Source organism: Tamandua tetradactyla, chromosome 17 (assembly GCF_023851605.1).
Source record: "Tamandua tetradactyla isolate mTamTet1 chromosome 17, mTamTet1.pri, whole genome shotgun sequence".
In the NCBI taxonomy this organism is placed as follows: domain Eukaryota; kingdom Metazoa; phylum Chordata; class Mammalia; order Pilosa; family Myrmecophagidae; genus Tamandua; species Tamandua tetradactyla.
Window position 1 is genome coordinate 47485748 of NC_135343.1, and position 22151 is coordinate 47507898.

The following is a 22151-nucleotide window of genomic DNA, read 5'->3' on the forward strand; positions in this document are numbered from 1 at the left end:
CAGAAGATAGAATTAGTGATTTGGAGGATGGAACATCTGAATTCCAAAAAGAAATAGAAACTGTCCGGAAAGAGAATTTTGAACAGGGTATCAGGGAACTCAAGGACAATGTGAACCGCACAAATATACGTGTTGTGGGTGTCCCAGAAGGAGAAGAGAAGGGAAAAGGAGGAGAAAAACTAATGGAAGAAATTATCACTGAAAATTTCCCAACTCTTATGAAAGACCTAAAATTACAGATCCAAGAAGTGCAGCGCACCCCAAAGAGATTAGACACAAATAGGCGTTCGCCAAGACACTTACTAGTTAGAATGTCAGAGGTCAAAGAGAAAGAGAGGATCTTGAAATCAGTGAGAGAGAAGCAATCCATCACATACAAGGGAAACCCAATAAGACTATGTGTAGATTTCTCAGCAGAAACCATGGAAGCTAGAAGACAGTGGGATGATATATTTAAGTTACTAAAAGAGAACAAGTGCCAACCAAGACTCCTATATCCAGCAAAATTGTCCTTCAAAAATGAGGGAGAAATTAAAACATTCTCAGACAAAAAGTCACTGAGAGAATTTGTGACCAAGAGACCAGCTCTGCAAGAAATACTAAAGGGAGCACTAGAGTCAGATACAAAAAGACAGAAGAGAGAGGCATGGAGAAGAGTGTAGAAAGAAGGAAAGTCAGATATGATATATATAATACAAAAGGCAAAATGGTAGAGGAAAATATTATCCAAACAGTAATAACTCTAAATGTTAATGGACTGAATTCCCCAATCAAAAGACATAGACTGGCAGAATGGATTAAAAAACCGGATCCTTCTATATGCTGTCTACAGGAAACACATCTTAGACCCAAAGATAAATATAGGTTGAAAGTGAAAGGTTGGGGAAAGATATTTCATGCAAATAACAACCAGAAAAGAGCAGGAGTGGCTATACTAGTATCCAACAAATTAGACTTCAAATGTAAAACAGTTAAAAGAGACAAAGAAGGACACTATATATTAATAAAAGGAACAATTAAGCAAGAAGACATAACAATCATAAATATTTACGCACCGAACCAGAATGCCCCAAAATACGTGAGGAATACACTGCAAACACTGAAAAGGGAAACAGACACATATACCATAATAGTTGGAGACTTCAATTCACCACTCTCATCAATGGACAGAACATCTAGACAGAGGATCAATAAAGAAATAGAGAATCTGAATATTACTATAAATGAGCTTGACTTAACAGACATTTGTAGGACATTACATCCCACAACAGCAGGATACACCTTTTTTTCAAGTGCTCATGGAGCATTCTCAAAGATAGACCATATGCTGGGTCACAAAGCAAGTCTTAACAAATTTAAAAAGATTGAAATCATACACAACACTTTCTCGGATCATAAAGGAATGGAGTTGGAAATCAATAATAGGCGGAGTGCCAGAAAATTCACAAATACATGGAGGCTCAACAACACACTCTTAAACAACAAGTGGGTCAAAGAAGAAATTGCAAGCGGAATTAGTAAATACCTAGAGGCGAATGAAAATGAAGACACAACATATCAAATCTTATGGGACGCAGCAAAGGCAGTGCTAAGAGGGAAATTTATTGCCCTAAATGCCTTTATCAGAAAAGAAGAAAAGGCAAAAATGCAGGAATTAACTGTCCACTTGGAAGAACTGGAGAAAGAACAGCAAACTAACCCCAAAGCAAGCAAAAGGAAAGAAATAACAAAGATTAGAGCAGAAATAAATGAAATTGAAAACATGAAAATAATAGAGAAAATCAATAAGACCAGAAGTTGGTTCTATGAGAAAATCAATAAGATTGATGGGCCCTTAGCAAGATTGACAAAAAGAAGAAGAGAGAGGATGGAAATAAATAAGATCAGAAATGGAAGAGGAGACATAACTACTGACCTCACAGAAATAAAGGAGGTAATAACAGGATACTATGAACAACTTTACGCTAATAAATACAACAATTTAGATGGAATGGACGGGTTCCTGGAAAGACATGAACAACCAACTTTGACTCAAGAAGAAATAGATGACCTCAACAAACCAATCACAAGTAAAGAGATTGAATTAGTCATTCAAAAGCTCCCTAAAGAGAAAAGTCCAGGACCAGACGGCTTCACATGTGAATTCTATCAAACATTCCAGAAAGAATTAGTACCTACACTCCTCAAACTCTTCAACATAATCGAAGTGGAGGGAAAACTACCTAATTCATTCTATGAAGCCAACATCACCCTCATACCAAAACCAGGCAAAGATATTACAAAAAAAGAAAACTACAGACCAATCTCTCTAATGAATACAGATGCAAAAATCCTCAATAAAATGCTAGCAAATCGTATTCAACAACACATTAAAAGAATTATACATCATGACCAAGTAGGATTCATCCCAGGTATGCAAGGATGGTTGAACATAAGAAAATCAATTAATGTAATACACCATATCAACAAATCAAAGCAGAAAAATCACATGATCATCTCAATTGATGCAGAGAAGGCATTTGACAAGATTCAACATCCTTTCCTGTTGAAAACACTTCAAAAGATAGGAATACAAGGGAACTTCCTTAAAATGATAGAGGGAATATATGAAAAACCCACAGCTAATATCATCCTCAATGGGGAAAAATTGAAAACTTTCCCCCTAAGATCAGGAACAAGACAAGGATGTCCACTATCACCACTATTATTCAACATTGTGTTGGAAGTTCTAGCCAGAGCAATTAGACAAGAAAAAGAAATACAAGGCATCAAAATTGGAAAGGAAGAAGTAAAACTATCACTGTTTGCAGACGATATGATTCTATATGTAGAAAACCCAGAAAAATCCACAACAAAATTACTAGAGCTAATAAATGAGTACAGCAAAGTAGCAGGCTACAAGATCAACATTCAAAAATCTGTAGCTTTTCTATACACTAGTAATGTACAAGCTGAGGGGGAAATCAAGAAATGAATCCCATTTACAATCGCAACTAAAAGAATAAAATACCTAGGAATAAATTTAACCAAAGAGACAAAAAACCTATATAAAGAAAACTACAAAAAACTGCTAAAAGAAATCACAGAAGACCTAAATAGATGGAAGGGCATACTGTGTTCATGGATTGGAAGACTAAATACAATTAAGATGTCAATCCTACCTAAACTGATCTACAGATTCAATGCAATACCAATCAAAATCCCAAGAACTTATTTTTCAGAATTAGAAAAACCAATACGCAAATTTATCTGGAAGGACAGGTTGCCCCGAATTGCTAAAAAACATCTTGAGGAAAAAAAACGAAGCTGGAGGTCTAGCGATGCCGGACTTTAAGGCATATTATGAAGCCACAGTGGTCAAAACAGCATGGCATTGGCATAAAGATAGATTTATCGACCAATGGAATCGAATAGAGTGCTCAGATATAGACCCTCTCATCTATGGACATTTGGTCTTTGATAAGGCAGTCAAGCCAACTCACCTGGGACAGAACAGTCTCTTCAATAAATGGTGCCTAGAAAACTGGATATCCATATGTAAAAGAATGAAAGAAGAGCCGTATCTCACACCTTATACAAAAGTTAACTCAAAATGGATCAAAGATCTAAACATTAGGTCTAAGACCATAAAACAGTTAGAGGAAAATGTAGGGAGATACCTTATGAATCTTACAACTGGAGGCGGTTTTATGGACCTTAAACCTAAAGCAAGAGCACTGAAGAAAGAAATAAATAAATGGGAGCTCCTCAAAATTAAACACTTTTGTGCATCGAAGAACTTCATCAAGAAAGTAGAAAGACAGCCTACACAATGGGAGATAATATTTGGAAATGACATATCAGATAAAGGTCTAGTATCCAGAATTTATAAAGAGATTGTTCAACTCAACGACAAAAAGACAGCCAACCCAATTACAAAATGGGAATAAGACTTGAACAGACACCTACCAGAAGAGGAAATACGGATGGCCAAGAGGCACATGAAGAGATGCTCAATGTCCCTGGCCATTAGAGAAATGCAAATCAAAACCACAATGAGATATCATCTCACACCCACCAGAATGGCCATTATCAACAAAACAGAAAATGACAAGTGCTGGAGAGGATGCGGAGAAAGAGGCACACTTATCCACTGTTGGTGGGAATGTCAAATGGTGCAACCACTGTGGAAGGCAGTTCGGTGGTTCCTCAAAGAGCTGAATATAGAATTGCCATACGACCCAGCAATACCATTGCTAGGTATCTACTCAAAGGACTTAAGGGCAAAGACACAAACGGACATCTGCACACCAATGTTTATAGCAGCGTTATTTACAATTGCAAAGAGATGGAAACAGCCAAAATGTCCATCAACAGCAGAATGGCTAAACAAACTGTGGTATATACATACGATGGAATATTATGCAGCTTTAAGACAAGATAAACTTATGAAACATGTAATAACATGGATGGACCTAGAGAATATTATGCTGAGTGAGTCCAGCCAAAAACTAAAGGACAAATACTGTATGGTCCCACTGATGTGAACGGACATTCGAGAATAAACTTGAAATATGCCATTGGTAACAGAGTCCAGCAGGAGTTAGAAACAGGGTAAGACAATGGGTAATTGAAGCTGAAGGGATACAGACTGTGCAACAGGACTAGATACAAAAACTCAAAAATGGACAGCACAATAATACCTAATTGTAAAGTAATCATGTTAAAACACTGAATGAAGCTGCATCTGAGCTATAGGGGAACTGCATCTGTCTATCCGTGCGTGGATCGGATAGATTTTTTTGTTTTTGTTTGTTTGTTTGTTTTTTACTATTATTACTACTTTTATTTCTTTTCTCTATATTAACATTTTATAGATTTTTCTGTTGTGTTGCTAGTTCCTCTAAACCGATGCAAATGTACTAAGAAACGATGATCATGCATCTATGTGATGATGTTAAGAATTACTGAGTGCATATGTAGAACGGTATGATTTCTAAATTTTGTGTTAATTTTTTTTTTTCTTTCCGTTAATAAAAAAATAAAAAAGATAGTGGTGATGAATACATAACTATGTTATGATATTATGAGCCATCGATTGTAACCATATCAAGAATGTGCGTATGTCAAGAATGATTGTATGTCAAGAACGTCCGTATGTCGGTTCATCGCTTATAAGATTTTTAAAAAATTTGTGCATTTCATTGTATTTTTCCCGTTAGAAAAAAAACTGCAAGCAATTAGTGAACTCTAGTCAATGATATGCGTGCTTAAGTACTCAGGTGGAAGTAAGGTGATGTCTGCAATTTACTTTGAACTGCATTTTTACAGACAAGATGGATCCACGCACGGATAGACAGGTGATAAAACAAGTATAGTAAAATGGTAAGAAAGGAAACCATATGGTAGGTATATGGGCATTCACTGTAAAATTCTTCCAATTTTTCTGTGTGTTTGCAAATGTTCACAGAATAAACTGTACGGTTTTTTCTGTTTTACGTTTAACCGATCCGTTTCTTTACTTCCACGGTTCCTCCTTCGCCTCGTTTCGGCGAACCTAGCCCCACCCACAGCTCCATTCATGTCTGGAAAAGAAAATTGACCCACGAGCTAGAGTGCGTGGGGCGGGTGCCGGATGTGACGTTTCCGGAAGCTCCGAGTGTCGTCCGGGGGAAACGTGGGTAAGGGTCCGGGTTGTGTGGTGAGGCCGGGGCGCTGAGCGTGGCGGGACCCTGGAGGGGAGCAGCCGCGGTGAGTGTAGGGCCACAGCCTTCCCCTGCCCCGGGACCCCGACGGCCCGCCGCGGGCGAGTCCCCCGCTGGCTGTCGTTCCCGTGGGCTGGCGTCCGACCCGCCGGGCCCTGCGCTTCCCCGCCCAGCGCGCACAAAAGACGGACTATGGGGATGTGAGCCTCCCACCCGAAGACCGGGTAAGGCTTCTCTCCCAGCGGGGTAGTACTGTGGAGGTAAATGAAGATATTCCACCCCGTCGATACTTCCGCTCTGGAGTTGAGATTATCCGAATGGCATCTGTTTACTTGGAAGAAGGCAACATTGAACATGCCTTCATTCTCTATAACAAGTATATCACGTAAGATATCTACAGTTTACTTTTTTTCCTTTCCCAGTGACTGATGCCTCACTTATTCTGCTCTTCTGTGTACATGTTTTGCTCAGAATTGCTAAAACTAGAGAACTTTACCACATCATTAATATTAATCATTTTTGCTGGCAGCTCCTCCGTATTGATGTCTTTGCCATTCACAGACACAGGCACTGAAGATGTTATTTTCGTGACTCAGTAATTTCGTGAGTAAGAGATGTAGCTTCTTGGACTATGCGTACATGGCCCAGCTGTAGGCAAAAGCATTGGTGGTTAAATTGAGTGTGTAAGTATTGATGAATGTTTTTACTGGCATCTCTATGTAGGCATCTAGGCAGAGGATTAGTGTTGAGGGTTAGCAGAGGTAGAATTCCTGCCTTTACTTATTTTGCAGCAAATTGAGTCATTTAGGAGGAATCTTTTCTTAACCTTTCTCATGATCACCCAAGTCATCAAATTAATTATTGACAGCCTATAGTTTGTATGGCTCATCATATTAAGACCTTTCCCTTGAGCTGCTTAGTATCTTAGAGCAGGCAGTATAAATGAAAGATTTCAGTACTGTTAGCAGGGCACAACTCCTAAAACTCTGTGGCAATGAAATGACTTGTAATTTAAGAAGGGAATAATGTTAAAAGGTCTTAATTATAATTATTCTGGTTCTTTCATAATACCAGGCAGGACCTTTTTAAAACAATAACAATTATTATTACAGTGTATTTATATGGTTTTTACTTGTTCATAGGACATTTTACCTACATGATTCCATTTCCTGTTCAGAGTTCCCTGTGCATCAAGTAGAGCACATCCTCACGCCTTCTTGCCATTCTGTCACTCTGGTGGTGACTCTAAGGCATGATTATCAGTGGGCTTAGCTTCTCCTTTGCAGGAATAAGCTTCATGGGGCAAGCCCTAAGATCAGGGGCTCAGCCTATTGAATTGGTTGTCCCCACTGCTTATTTCCAGTACTCTTGTAGATAATACTCCCCAGAAGAGGACCAATAGGCATAATTCCTTTTGGGAATCACTAATTGAGATAATCGAGTAGAGTCATAAACTCACTCAACTAGGTATTTTTTAAAGGGCTATTGGATCCTGTTGTCCCACAAAGAACGTGCTTGGAGGCTAGCACCATATTTATTCAACAAATATATATTGAGTATACCAACTGTGTGCTTGGCACTGCACTAGGTGCTGGATATACGTAGTGAATACAAACATGACCCTTGCCCTTATTGATGTTCTTTTCTAGTTGTAGGAGAAGACGGTAAACAGAGAAGCAAATAAATATAAGGCTTCAAAATCAGGAAAATGCTATGAAGGCAACAAAGAGGGTGCTGTGACAGAGAATAACCAGGGGTGTCTAATTAAATAGAGTAGCCAGGGAAAGGTCTGTCTGAGAAGGTAAGATTTGAGTATTGAAGGATACAATAGGCCATCGGGCACAGCATTTAAAATGGGTAACCACATGTTCAGGAGCTGGTAAGTAGGAAACACCGTAGTGTGTTCTGGGATTGAAAGATCGTTGTGCTTGTAATGTATCAAGTGAGGAGGGAGAGTGACTACAGATGTGGTTGGAGAGGCAAACAGGGTCTGAACATGTAGGCCTTTAGAGGCCATGATAGGGAGTTCGCATTTTATCTTGAAAGCAGTAGAAAACCGCTGAAAATTTTTAAGTGAGTTTGTGGCCTAATCTTACCTACATTTGAAATATATAAATACTGGCTATAATGTGGTAAATGGTGGAGAGGTGTTGAGAGAAGGCAGAGAAACTAGTTAGGCAACTCATACTAGTTTGGGAGAGATTCTAGTGGCTTGGGCTAGAAAGCAGCAGTTGGAGATGATATTTTGACAGTAAAGAACACAGGACTTGCTGGTAGTTTGGGAAAGAAGGTGGTATTGAGGTTGATTCCAGCTTTCTGCCTTTAGCAGCTTAGGTTGTAATGGTCTGTTTACTGAGGTGGGCAGAATGGTGTCAAAGATGGGTTGGATGGTGGGGAGATTCGAGAGTTCAAGCATTGGATCACAGTGGCTCAGCAGGCAGTGTTCTCGCCTACTGTGCTGGAGACCTGGGTTTGATTCCCGGTGCCTGCCCATGCAAAAAAAACAGTTCAAGGATTTTTGTTGTGTTGTGTTTTTTGTCATTTAAGTTTTATTTGCCTTTGAGATATCCAAGTAAAGATGTCAAATAGGAGGTAGAGTATAGCTGTTTGAACTCACTGAAGAGGTCTGGGCTGGAAATATAATATGCTCAGGAGTCCTCAACATGCACATGGTTCTGAAACCTTGATAAAGGTTGAGATAGTGCCAGGATTCTTAATCCGGGCTCTAGGGAACCCACAGGGATACTTTGATAGAATTCAAGGGTTCATGAACTTGGATGGGAAATTTTTTTTCATATTTTTACTAATCTCAAACTGAAATTTAAGCCTCTCCATTAGTTTTGAATGTAGGCCTCAAACCACACAGTAATATTTGTGACTTTATAGCGAAATATCATATACACGTATCTCTACTTTAACATTTCAGAACATAGTTATTAGACCCATGACTAGATCGTGTTATTTAATGCATTAATAAAGAAGCACATGTATTAACAATATCACAATTTTTTCAAAAAATTTTTGAAATCTGTATTTCAGTAGAGTTGTTTTCTTTAGTTATCCATTTGTATTTTATATTATCTCTTAATTTATTCTTAGAAGGAACCCATAGGCTTTACTAGATAGGGCCTATGTGGCACATGAAAGGTCAAGAATCCTTGAAACTAAGACTATAGAATGAGGAGAGCAGGAGCCTCGGATTGAGCCCTGAGAATGGTGGTGAGAGGAGCAGCAAAGGACACTTATAAGATTTGAGAGGTAGGAGAAAACTAGAAGAGAGTGGGGTCATGGGAGCCAAAAGAAGTCAGAGTTTGCAGAAGGATAGTGGTCAGCTGTGTCACATGGGTGCAGGTAGAAGGCTTCAGGGTTGGGTAACATGATGTCATTGATGATACTGGTGTGTAGTTTCACTGGAAGGATTAGAGGTGTGCTAGTTTGGAGTGGATTGAAAAATGAATGGACAGTGGAAAGTGAGAACTGAGTTTAGACTACACTTCAGCAGACTTTTTTCTGTAAAGGGCCAGATAGTATTTTCAGCTTTGTGGGCCATTTAGTCTGTCTTCCAACTACTCACCTCAACTTTGCAGTGTGAAAGCATCCATAGATGATACGTAAATGAATAGTGTAGCTGTGTTCCGAGGAAGCGTTTTTGGTTGTGGTTGTTTTATTTTGATTGTTTAGTGAAGCTTTATTTACAAAAACAGGTAGCTAGCTGGGTTTGATTGACTGAAGGTAGTTTGCCAAAACAACTCTTTGTAGAAGTTTAGATAGAAAGAAAAATAGAGAAATGGGGAAATGGTTGAAGGGAGTCAAGGATTGTGTGTATGTGTGTGTGTGTGTGTGTATTTTTTTTTTTTAATTTTTTTATTAATCAAAAAAAAGAAAAGAAATTAACACAACATTTAGAAATCATTCCATTCTACAAATGCACTCAGTAATTCTTAGTATCATCACATAGATGTATGATCATCATTTCTTAGTACATTTGTATCGATTTAGGAAAAGAACTAGCAAAACAGCAGAAAAAGATATAGAATGTTAATATAGAGAAGAGAATTAAAATAATAATACTAATAATATATATATATAAAAAGGAAAAAGAAAAAAACAAAAACAAAAGATACAAACACACAAACAAACAAACAAAAAACCATATTTCAGGTGCAGCTTCATTCAGTGTTCCAACCTAGTTACATTACACTTAGGTATTATTGTGCTGTCCATTTTTGAGTTTTTGTATCTAGTCCTGTTGCACAGTCTGTATCCCTTCAGCTCCAATTACCCATTATCTTACCCTGTTTCTAACTCCTGCTGGTCTCTGTTACCAATGATATATTCCAAGCTGATTCTCGAATGTCGGTTCACATCAGTGGGACCTTACAGTATTTGTCCTTTAGTTTTGGGCTAGACTCACTCAGCATAATGTTCTCTAGGTCCATCCATGTTATTACATGCTTCATAAGTTTAGTCTGTCTTAAAGCTGCATAATATTCCATCGTAGGTATACGCCACAGTTTGTTTAGCCACTCGTCTGTTGATGAACATTTTGGCTGTTTCCATCTCTTTGCAATTGTAGATAATGCTGCTATAAACACTGGTGTGCAAATGTCCATCTGTGTCTTTGCCCTTAAGTCCCTTGAGTAGATACCTAGCAGTGGTATTGCTGGGTCGTAATCCATTCTGCCATTCTATGTCTTTTGATTGGGAAATTCAGTCCATTAACTTTTAGTATTATTACTGTTTGGATAATATTTTCCTCTACCATTTTGGCTTTTGTATTATATATATCATATCTGATTTTCCTTCTTTCTACACTTTACTCCATACCTCTCTCTTCTGTCTTTTCGTATCTGACTCTAGTGCTCCCTTTAGTATTTCTTGCAGAGCTGGTCTCTTGGTCACAAATTCTCTCAGTGACTTTTTGTCTATAAATGTTTTAATTTCTCCTTCATTTTTGAAGGACAATTTTGCTGGATATAGGAGTCTTGGTTGGCAGTTTTTCTCTTTTAGTAATTTAAATATATCATCCCACTGTCTTCTAGCTTCCATGGTTTCTGCTGAGAAATCTACACATAGTCTTATTGGGTTTCCCTTGTATGTGACAGATTGTTTTTCTCTTGCTGCTTTCAAGATCCTCTCTTTCTCTTTGACCTCTGACATTCTAACTAGTAAGTGTCTTGGAGAACGCCTGTTTGGGTCTATTCTCTTTGGGGTGCGCTGCACTTCTTGGATCTGCAGATTTAGGTCTTTCATAAGAGTTGGGAAATTTTCAGTGATAATTTCTTCCATTAGTTTTTCTCCTCCTTTTCCCTTCTCTTCTCCTTCTGGGACACCCACAACACGTATATTTGTGCGCTTCATATTGTCATTCAGTTCCCTGATCCCCTGCTCAAGTTTTTCCATTCTTTTCCCTATAGTTTCTGTTTCTTTTTGGAATTCAGATGTTCCATCCTCCAGTTCACTAATTGTAGCTTCTGTCTCTTTAGATCTACCATTGTAGGTATCCATTGTTTTTTCCATTTTTTCTTCTTTGTCCTTCACTCCCATAAGTTCTGTGATTTGTTTTTTTCAGATTTTCTATTTCTTCTTTTTGTTCAGCCCATGTCTTCTTCATGTCCTCCCTCAATTTATTGATTTGGTTTTTGAAGAGTTTTTCCATTTCTGTTCGTATATTCAGCATTAGTTGTCTGAGCTCCTGTATCTCATTTGAACTATTGGTTTGTTCCTTTGACTGGGCCATATCTTCAATTTTCCGAGCGTCATCCATTATTTTCTGCTGGTGTCTGGGCATTTGATCAGATTTCCCTGGGTGTGGGACCCAGCTGGTTGAAAGCTTTTTCTGTGAAATCTCTGGGCTCTGTTTTTCTTTTCCTACCCAGTAGGTGGCGCTCGTGGCGCTGGTCTGTCTGCACGGCAGTCGGCCTGGGAAACCGCGCGTGGAGGCGGGGGTCGCTGGCCGCCGCGGCTTGGGAGAATGCCGGTCCTAATTGCTCCAGCTGGCCCGAAACGCCAAGCGTGATGGGAGGGCCCCGCTATCCAACGTTCCCAGTCAGACCAGGGAGCCACGTGCGTGGAGGGGACCCCAGTCGCCAGCCGCCCCGGCCGGGAAAACGCGCGCCCCTCGGGTATCTCACCGCATCAGATTCTCCCTGCCCGTTCAGCTGTTCCAGAATGGGGTACGCTGTCTTTTTGGTCTCTGTCGTGACTCCGGGAGCTGTTTCGTATTGTTTCTGTTTCTTTAGTTGCTTTTCTGGAGGAGGAACTAAGACCCGCGCGTCTTACTAAGCCGCCATCTTCTCCGGAAGTCTGTGTGTGTATTTTAAGATCAGTGATTCTACAGTATTTTTGTGTATGTGCTGATGAAAGGACTGGGTGGAGAAGGACAGGCTTATGGTACAGTATAGCAGTAAACTTATTAAGATGGCGAGAGGGAGTAAGATTGAGTACACGTGTATTTAAAACTTATTTTTTGAGACACGTAAATATCGATGTAAATAGCAAGGACTGATATAGGGAGTCAGTATCATCTTGTGTAGAATGTTCCTTATAGGACTGTTTTGATATGATTAACTGGGCTGGTGGAGAGTTGAGTGTAGGGAAATTTAGCACTCATCTACTTAATTTGTTTGATTTGGGGCTTAATTTGGGACTTTGTTGGGTTGGCTTAACTTGGAGCAATAAATGTAGCTACCTTAATTTTTCTTGCAGATAGCTCTTCAAGATCCTGATTCTGATTCTGTGAACTGATAAGTCCCAGGAATTGCAAAAAACCCTCCTAGCTCAATGATTCTCAATCTGCTTTTCAATCACATTTTACTTGGTCTATTCCTATTAGTAACAGTGATGCCATGTAGGCAGTTCTTAAGTTGAAGAGAAGAGAGAGGAGGACAGGCAGCTACCTCACCATCCTTCTCCCTCCCCCACTATTGAGAACCATTATTTAGACCTTTTGTGGGTACTTTAATTCAGGATTTAAAAAGGCATGCTGTTCTTTTTCCTGGAGCAGTTCAGGCATCTTAATGATCTCAGGCATATTTCCTCCTTCGGTGGTTTTCTTTACTGCCTTTTGCAGACCCCAGTATAGCAGAAGGATCTTCAGCATATTGAATCAGTACATATTTTCATGATGAGCACAGACAGTAAACCAGGCAGTGGATTATTTCACAGCTTTTTATGGTCATCGACTAGGCTACATAGAAGGGAGTTGCAGAGTGTTCAGGCAAGTTCTGTCTGCCATGTGGGCCTCCTGTAACACAGACCCTCTTTCTGAAAAATGAGCTGTCTCCTGTGTGGATAATATTCACTGATGGGATTGGAAGTTATAGACTGAAGGTTTTCATCTGCAGTTATGCATAGTTGGTTGATTAACTTTTAAAATTTGAATAAGTGATATGAGAGTCTGAATTTGTCCATTCTATAAAATTTCTGCTTGACTTTTTTGAATTACTTTCATATAAAATTAATACTTGTTCATGATTTTAAAATTTTTCAAACAGTACAGTAAGTGAGATACAAAGCTAGAAGAAAATCCCCATCTACCAGAGGTAACCCTTTCTACAATTCTTGTGTGTACAAGAAAATGTTTTAAAAAGAGGGAGAGAGAAAAAGTTTGTTAGGTACATGGAACCACACAGGTGCATCCTTTTTTCTTAAAATGGGACCATGAGATCTATTATGTTCTGCAACTTACTTTCTTAACAGTAATATATTAATCCTTCTCATTCTACCTCAGGGAGGAATCCTTCTGCTTGGAGCAATCTTATCCTAGATATCTCCATGGCTTGCTTTCTCAGTGATGCCTTCCTTAGCTTCATCTAAAATTTCATCCCCTCCCCATCATGTCCTATCCCCTTTCCTTATTAATTCCTTGTTCATTAGTTGTTACTATAACATTATTTTGGTTTTGTTTATTGTCTGCTTCTCCACTGTGGTATATGCTTTATGAGGAAGAGGGGATTTAACTATGTTGTTCATTCACTGCTATAGCCCCAGCTTTTAGAATAATTCCTGGCCCATAGTAGATGCTCACTTAATGTTATTTGAATGAATGAATACTTTGTTTTTCACATTTTGGTGAATAGTAATTTACTAAATAATCCCCTGTTAATGAACATAGGTGGTTTTCAGTTTTGCCCACTATTAATCAACAATGCTATATTGAATAGTCTTACACGGATATCTGTCTACTCTTCTGTGATGTTCTCTATGATAAATTCCTAGTGATGGAATTGTGAATTTTAAAAATATACATGTTTTAAATTTTGAATAATTGTTTCCTGCCCCCTCCCTTCCCTACGCAAAAAGGTTATACCAATTTATAACCCTGCTAGCAGTGTATGAGGATACCTGTTTCCCTACACCTTTCTCTACACTGGTTATAATCAATCTTTAAACCTCTGCCCGTCTGTTAAATGAAAGTGACATCTCAATTTGAATTTCCTTCATTATGAGTGAAGTTGAGTACCATTTAATATACTTACTCACCTTTTTTGCTTATCTGTTCTTTTTTCCGTGTCTTGTTGGGTTGTTTCAGTTGTTTTTGCCAATTTGTTTGCTCTGGTATATTTCCTCTCTCTAGACTGCAACCAGATACAACCCCAGAGACCAGTGTACATCTGGGTCACACCTATTCTGGGCCTAGAAAGTTTCTAGCTGTGGTGTTAACATCATCATCTCTTGTTCTTGCCCACATTTTTTTTTTTGATTTGTTTATTAGTAAAAACAATCACATAAGCACGCAAACAGTGTTAGCTATATGCTAAACACTGTGCACTATACTTTATTTACATTATCTTTTTAAGCCTTGAGGTAATCCTATCAGGTAGGACTAGTTTGTTTCCATGTGAAGAAACTTAAGGATGGTGAGAGTAAGTAATTTGCCCAAGAACATAATTCATAAGTCAAATCCCGAGCCAGGATTTGAGCCTAGGCAGAGTAGCTCTGGAGCCTGTCCTCTTAACCACTCAGCTTCATTGCCTCCAGTATGGACCTTGGATTGTGTTGCTCATTCTATTTTCGAACAATCCTTCTGCTCAAATGTCCCCATTGACAACAGTTGTGGAACAGTGGAAGGTATCCATGTACAGATCTGGGAGTTTTGTCTTTGCTTATAAATTGGATTCCATTACATAGTTCAAAATTGAAATAATATACAAAGGTACCTGGTGAAAAGTTTCATTCCCACTCTTGTTGATCTACTTTTTTTCTATTGCCCACTACTTTTCTTGATTTCTGTAGGTCCTTCCTATGTTTCTTTATATATATAAAAGCAAAATGAATAAATATATATATATCATTTTTCCCTTTTCTTACACAAAAGGTAGCATACTAGATAAACTTTTTACGCCTTGATTTTTTTCACTTAACTCACTTAAAGGCTTTAGGGCCATTTTATTCATCAGATATTTATTAAGTGCTTCTTTATACAAGGCATTTGGATGGTTTTAAATGAGAATACAAAGAAGTATGTAACAGAAATCTCTGGGCTTAGGGAGTTTGGTCTAGTTGTTCAGGTTGAGAACATAAGTGAACATGGTATTTCTATGAAGTGATGCTTTCTTTACTGGTTCAGGCTTCAATACAGAGCACATTTAGCCTACACAAGAAAGTAAATATTTACTTGGGTCTTTGGGGCCAGGGTCTACTTGAAATGTAAGTCTCTGGAACAAAAAGTTTTATTTATCCAGATATCCTCCTTAGGACCTTATGGTTTGAACATATAACCTGTAATTGTTTTAATAGACTTTGAAGAAACTTTTATATCTTATTTATGAACCCAAAGGGAAGATTTTTAGATTTATCTTGATTTCAGAATTTATTCCTCTCTGAGAGGCCTTAAAAAATGGCTTGAAATGAAATTTTCATTTGCCTTATGTAGACCTGAAGGAGGAAGGCCCATTTATAGAGGGTTTGTTTTGGTGGGGGTCATCTTTTCCCCTTACTGAGAGGCTTCTTCCTGCATTTACTTCTATTCCATGGACAAAAAGAGTCAGTTTATCCTAACTCCAATACAGAATTTTAGGATTGTTATAATTTACCCTCCTATCTATTTGTTTTGGGTCTCCATTCTGTTTATTCCAACTTAATTCTATTAAAAGATGCCTTTGTTCAGCCCCTCCAAAAGTTCCGAAGATTCCAAGAACCATCCAGAGAGTATAGTGTAGTGGCTCAAAGGGTAGAATCTGGAGGTGGTGTCAGGGTTGAAATTCTGAATCTGCCACTTTCTAGTTATAACAAGTACTCAACTTCTTTGTGCCTTAGTTTCCTTGTCTGTAAAATTAGGACAATTACAGTGACTTATCTCATTCTGTTATAGTGTGAGGAATTAATGTTAATACATGTAAAGAAAGCACTTGGAACAGTACCTGGTATGTTATAAGCACTCAGTAAGTGGAATAAAATTATATCCCTAATTGAGTTCTTACTCAGTCTTGACTGTTTGTTTCCAGTCTCCCTAAGTAGATATTCTAAATATTTTAGGTCTATTAATTGATTTTGTTTCCCCACTCATCTTTATAGCTGAGGACAAGAACTGAGAGAAAATGTATGATCTTATATTTCTCTCTTTCATCAAAGATTTTAACACATTATTTCTGTGATAAATATCTAGTTCACACATGTAACTCATGTACCGTTTGAGCATATCAGTGCTTAACATGGTGCAAGAAATATTCTTTGTTAAAGGAACATGAATCCTAAAGGGGAAAAAAAGCCCAGGCTAAAGATCATACATGGCTAGGAGTAGAAATGGAGAATTGGGAACTCTCTCTTAGATTCTTACTCTTGGCTGCCAAAAATTTTTCATGAAAGCCTTTCCCCTGAAAGCCTGACATAATCACAGCTCTGGTGTCTCTTTCTTTCAAGGTATACTTTTGGATATGGAATAGTTTTTTTGTTGTTGTTTTTCTCCATCTCTGTTAGTTTTTTAGGGCTGCCATAACAAAGTACCACAAACTGAGTAGCTTAAAACAACAGAAATGTATTCTCTCATAGTTTTGGAGGCTAGATGTTTGAAATCAAGATGTCAGCAGGTTCATGCTCTCTATGAAGGCTCTAGGGAAGAATTCTTCTGTATTAGTTGCCTGGCTGCTTAAACATATCATACAGTGGATTGGCTTAAACTGTGGGAATTTATTGGCTCATGGTTTTGAGACCATATGTTCTAGTTTGCTAGCTGCCAGAATGCAATATACCAGAAACAGAATGGCTTTTAAAAAGGGGAATTTAATAAGTTGCTAGCTTACAGTTCTAAGGTCGAGAAAATGTCCCAATTGAAGTAAGGCTATAGAAATGTCCAATCAAAGGCATCCAGGGAAAAATACCTTGGTTCGAGGAGGCTGATGAAGTTCATGTTTCTCTCTCAGCTGGAAGGGCACCTGGTGAACATGGCAGGATCTGCTGGCTTTCTTGTGGCTCTACAAAAAAGAACTCTCTCCAAAATGTTTCCTCTTTTAAAGGCTTCCAGCAAGCAGCTCCACCTTCAGTGGGTGGAGACACACCTCTACGGAAATCATCTAATCAGAGTTACCACCCACAATTGGGTGGGTCACATTTCCATGGGAACAATTATAATGCTCCCACCCAGCAATACTGAATGAGAATTAAAGGACATGGCTTTTCTGGGGTCCACCAAAGAGTCAAACCAGCACACTAGAAGTCCAAAATCGAGGTGTCAGCAAAGAAATTTTTCTCCTCAGCGGTTGTGTTTTTCTGACTGCTGGAGATCCTTGGTCCTTGGCTTTTCTGTTACATGGCAGTGTGCATGATGATGCCTTCTTTTTTCTCCTCCAAATTCAGTTGACTTCTGATTTCTTCCTTGTGGTTTTCTCTGTGGCCTTCTCTGTAAGGTCTGTAGTAATAGAATTAAGACCCATCCTCTTTGAGTTGGGTCACACCTTAACTGAAGTAAACTCATCAAAAGGTCCTATTAACAGTGAGTTCACATCCACAGGAATGGATTAAGAGTAAGAACATGCTTTTCTGGGATATATAATTCCAACCCACCACACCTTCCTTGCCTCTTTCAACTTCTGAAAGAAATGCCTACAATCCTTGGCGTTCTTTGGTTTATACCTGCGTCACTCCAGGCTCTGCCTTCTTCACATGGCCTTCTCCCCAGTGTGTCCTTATCTCTGCTTTCTCTTCTTATAAAGACACCAGTCATTGGATTTGGGCCCATCCTAATCTATTGAAGCCTCAATTTAACTAATAACATCTTCAGAGACTGTATCTGCAAGTAAAGTTACAGTTTAAGGTTCTGAGTGTATATAAATTTCAGCCCAGTACATCATCTTTTGTCATAAAAGTCTGATTTGGGAGAAGAGGGAAACACTTTTTGCTCTCTGTAGGGTTGGAGATGAGTAGAGAGTGTGGGTCTGAGTTGTGTGTCTGTTCTCTCTCCCCTTAGTTTTGGAGACTCTTCATGTAGTGGCTCAAGGCAAAGGGAGATGTCAAGGCAGGGGTTTTTCTGTGTGTTTTTTTCTGGCATTTTCTTTGCATCATAATCATTATGATGTGTTCCCTTAGGCTATTTATTGAAAAACTACCAGAGCATCGAGATTATAAAACAACTGTCATTCCTGAAAAGAAAGACATAATAAAGGTAGGTCTTTTTTTCATGTTGCCCATCTAAAAGCTTCAAAGCAGCGCAGACTAATTCAGGGTAAAACTAGTATAATCTCTGCATTTGAGCATCACATCCTGCATTAGGTGATGCATCTCTGGCCACTTCACCAGAGCAGTTGTGAAGTAGCAATTATGGTACAGTAGAGAGTATTTTAAATCATTTTTAGATACATTATTGACTTTGCCAACTTGACTTCAGTTATCGTCTCAATTAGCTGCAATTGCTCTCATTCCTAGTTTTTGTTTTGTATTTCAGAAATTAAAGGAGATTGCATTTCCCACAGCAGAAGAGCTGAAGGCAGAGCTATTAAAACGATATACTAAAGAATATGCAGAATATAATGCAGAAAAGGTTAGTATGTAACAATAAAGAAAAAAAGAAAAGGAAAGCATTTTGGACGCTTAGGCTGTGCCCTATGCTTTTTTTTTGTATGCTGTGTGGCAGGGGTCACATTTCATTCTTTGTCCATGTGAGTATACCCTTATTGCAGCACCATTTGTTGAATGTTTGTTTGTTGGTTGGTTTTTCATTTGTTTGTTTGTTTGAGAAGTGCATGGGCTATGCCCTGTGATTTTAATGTGATATTTTAGCAGATCCTTCTACCTCATTTTTTGCAAGAAACTAAAAAAAATAGACTGTGAGTGTTTAGGCTGAGAATTTTAACATAGATGTAGTCTACTAGTCCTCTTAGAAAATCTGTTGTTTTTCTGCTACATCTAGAGTGAGAACCTAAGAATAGTGTAAATTTTCACCCAGACATAGGTTTTTAGATCAGAGAATTTGGGGGTTTGAGTTGCATTTGGTTATGCCTGAAGCTGTTTATAATAATTGATTGTTTCCAAGCTATTTTCAAATGATTCCTGTTGGGAAGCGTGAGAGTTAAGACATGTGAAGAAAGTCCAAGGGCACTTGGATCAGTGTACTTGTGTTGGACCTGAATATATACCGCAAGTGCTTACACGTTATTCTGTAGTGCTTTGCTGAGCTCTAGTCCATATTTTTTCTGTTGTTGAAAATCAGCAGAGGATTGAGCAGCTATGAAACACATATTTCTAAGGCACTGAGTGAGCCTTAATAAAGGGGTTATTACTTGATATCTTTTGTTAGTTTTAATATATCAATATATATTGAACAGATGACCAGAGCAAAAAGTAAAGACTTTATTTTGGTTTAAAATTCAGTAGAGACCCCAAAATAACAGGGGTGGATTTGGATTTAGTCCCAGCTTACAGCCTTACTCGTGATACAGAATATATACATGGTGTGGTTAGTGAATAAAACTATATAGTACAACTTACTGGGTATGAACAGTAAGTTGCATTGAGATTTCAGTAAAGAAGAAAATAGAGATGTTGGGAAGGTTTCTGATAGGATTGGGACTTCAACTGTCCTTAAAAAAAAGATATTCTGTGGCTAAGTAGAAAAGAGTGGCAACCATAGTCCATGTGGAACTAGAGATACTGAGTGGAACATGAGTTGTGTGGTGGGAAATCAGTCCAGAGTAGAAGCGTATTTGGGGAAATCACCCTGCTGAAAAGCCTTATTCTCTTCAGGTGTCAAGTCGATCCAGTGTTACCCTAAATCCTTTTCTTTCTTTGTAGAGGAAGAAAGCAGAGGATCTTGCCCGGAATATGGCCATCCAGCAAGAACTGGAAAAGGAAAGACAGAGGGTAGCACAACAGAAGCAGCAACAATTGGAACAGGAACAGTTCCATGCCTTTGAGGAGATGATCCGTAACCAGGAGCTAGAAAAAGAGCGACAGGAGTACAGGAGTTTGGGAAGGTGGACCCAGGCGGAGGTGGCCCTCTGGTGCCTGACTTGGAAAAGCCTTCCTTAGATGTGTTTCCCTCAGCACCTGTCTCATCCACACAGCCTTCAGACTGTAATATAAGTGTAAGGCCAGCTAAGCCCCCTGCAGTGGACAGGTCCTTGAAACCTGGAGCACTGAGCAGCTCAGAAAGTAGTAAGTCCATTTTCTGATGTCCTCTTCTATCTCTGTTGCTACTAAAAAGTATCGTTCTAGGGGATTCAGCCTAAAATTACATCCATGGTCCTATTTATTAGGCTCCGATCACAGAAACCCATTTATTAAGTATTGCCATACTGTGTCCTGTCACACTAACTGTATTATAATTCAGAGCTAGTAAGAAAAGTGGCCTTTACTTAAATCATAAGTTACTCGGAGCCAGATTGGTTTTCTGACTCTTGAGAGTCAGACCCTTCACTTTTCAGGGTTATACAGAGATTTAATATGTTCAGTGAAATAGAGACCACTCAGCCTTTTGTGAAGGAAACTTTGAAATTTATAGTCCCACTTTACAACTCTACACCTGACATTTTTATTTATTTTTTGGGGGGGTTGCATGGTCTGGGAATCGAACCCGGGTCTCCCACATGAAAGGTGAGCATTCTACCACTGAACCACCTGTGCACCCTACAACTGACTTTTAAAAACAAGTAAGGACTGCAGAATTGTGCTTCTCCTGTAAGCATTCCTAATCTTTAAGGAGTCTAGCCATAAAAACTATTGACAGTCTGTCCTCCTCTCATCAGTGATTGATTAGCTGAGAAAATAACAATAGGGCATGATGATTTGAGTAGATTTTTTGGTATAGAAATCAGCTTTCAAGTGGTCATTAAGGAAGTCAGCTTTGTAGAAGATCGGTTTAAAAGTACACTGTAAGAATGGTTAAGGAGGGCTGCATTCTGAAACCTGGCCCCTAGGGCTTGTCCCCACTTCCTTCGTTCCTTATCTACCACTGCTGTTCCTTCACACATTTTATCCTCTGGTCAAATTGGACTTTCACGTTCACAGCACATTCCCAAGAATATCTTATCCAAGGATGTTTGTTAACATTTTGCCCTGTACTGAGAATCTTTTTTCTCGGTGTCTGCCTTCCTTGTTCTTTTGAAGCTTTTCCAGAGACCCCTCCCTTCACTAAGATTGATTCTGTTCTTCTTAACCCCCAGAGCTCTTTTTAGCTCTGATGCAATTCAGGTCAGCCACCTGATAATATAGTCATTTGTCTCTAACTAAATTTAGCTTCTGATGGATTAGGACTTGAGTCTTAAATTCATAATTGTGTTCCCTGCAGGACAAGTAGAGTGTCTAGTTGGTATACACTCAGTAAATGATTATTGACTTCAAAGGAAGGGACTGTGCCTTACTCTTTCAGAATCCCAAGCCTGTTTGGCTATGTGTCTCTTGGTCTGACTTTCTCTCTCCAGGAATTCAGATCCTGCTGCTGAATGTGCAGGAGCAGAACATCCCTTGTCCTTTGATGTTTTCTTGTTTTAATATGGAAATGTAACTTGGAAAAATGCGCCCTAGCTTTAGCCTGCTGGTTCTTTCATAGAGTTTCTTTATGGTGTCGAAGGACTGGGGTCTGTTACTGGATTTCTGAAACAGGTTTTATGAGCTAATTTGTTTGTCTATACCGTTTTTGGTTGGGGGGGTGGAGGTGGATACTGATTGTGTTTTTGTTGTGTTTGTTTGGTTTGTTTTCTTGACGTTTTAACTTTCTTCTAAATGACTAAGTACAGAAGTAAATAATTACCCAAATTATTTCCCATTATCAAGAGTTCATCCTTGGTATTTCTTTGAAAATCATCTTCTCTCATGTTCTTATCTGAGATAAAAAGTGGTTTAAGTGAAAATTCAGTTGCTAGATTATTTTTCCCATTTTATTATTAATTAAAAAAATTAACAACAAACAAAACATAAAGATATCATTCCATTCTACATATACAATCAGTAATTCTCAATATCCTCACATAGTTGCATATTCATCATTTCTTAGAACATTTGCAGAGAGATTATTTTTTAAATCCTCTGCATTAG

The 22151-nt window shown here is 38.6% G+C and overlaps 1 pseudogene across 1 annotated transcript in view; it reads left to right on the forward strand.

Annotated features, from left to right (window-relative positions):
- Positions 1-5883: 5883 nt before the first annotated feature.
- The window catches only part of LOC143661022 (STAM-binding protein-like), a 31935-nt pseudogene continuing 15667 nt past the window's right edge, over positions 5884-22151 (forward strand). Inside the window, exons 1-4 of the transcript XR_013164388.1 lie at positions 5884-6069; positions 18210-18285; positions 18565-18660; positions 19911-20273. The product of XR_013164388.1 is annotated as an STAM-binding protein-like (transcript). The remainder of the gene's footprint in view (positions 6070-18209; positions 18286-18564; positions 18661-19910; positions 20274-22151) is intronic.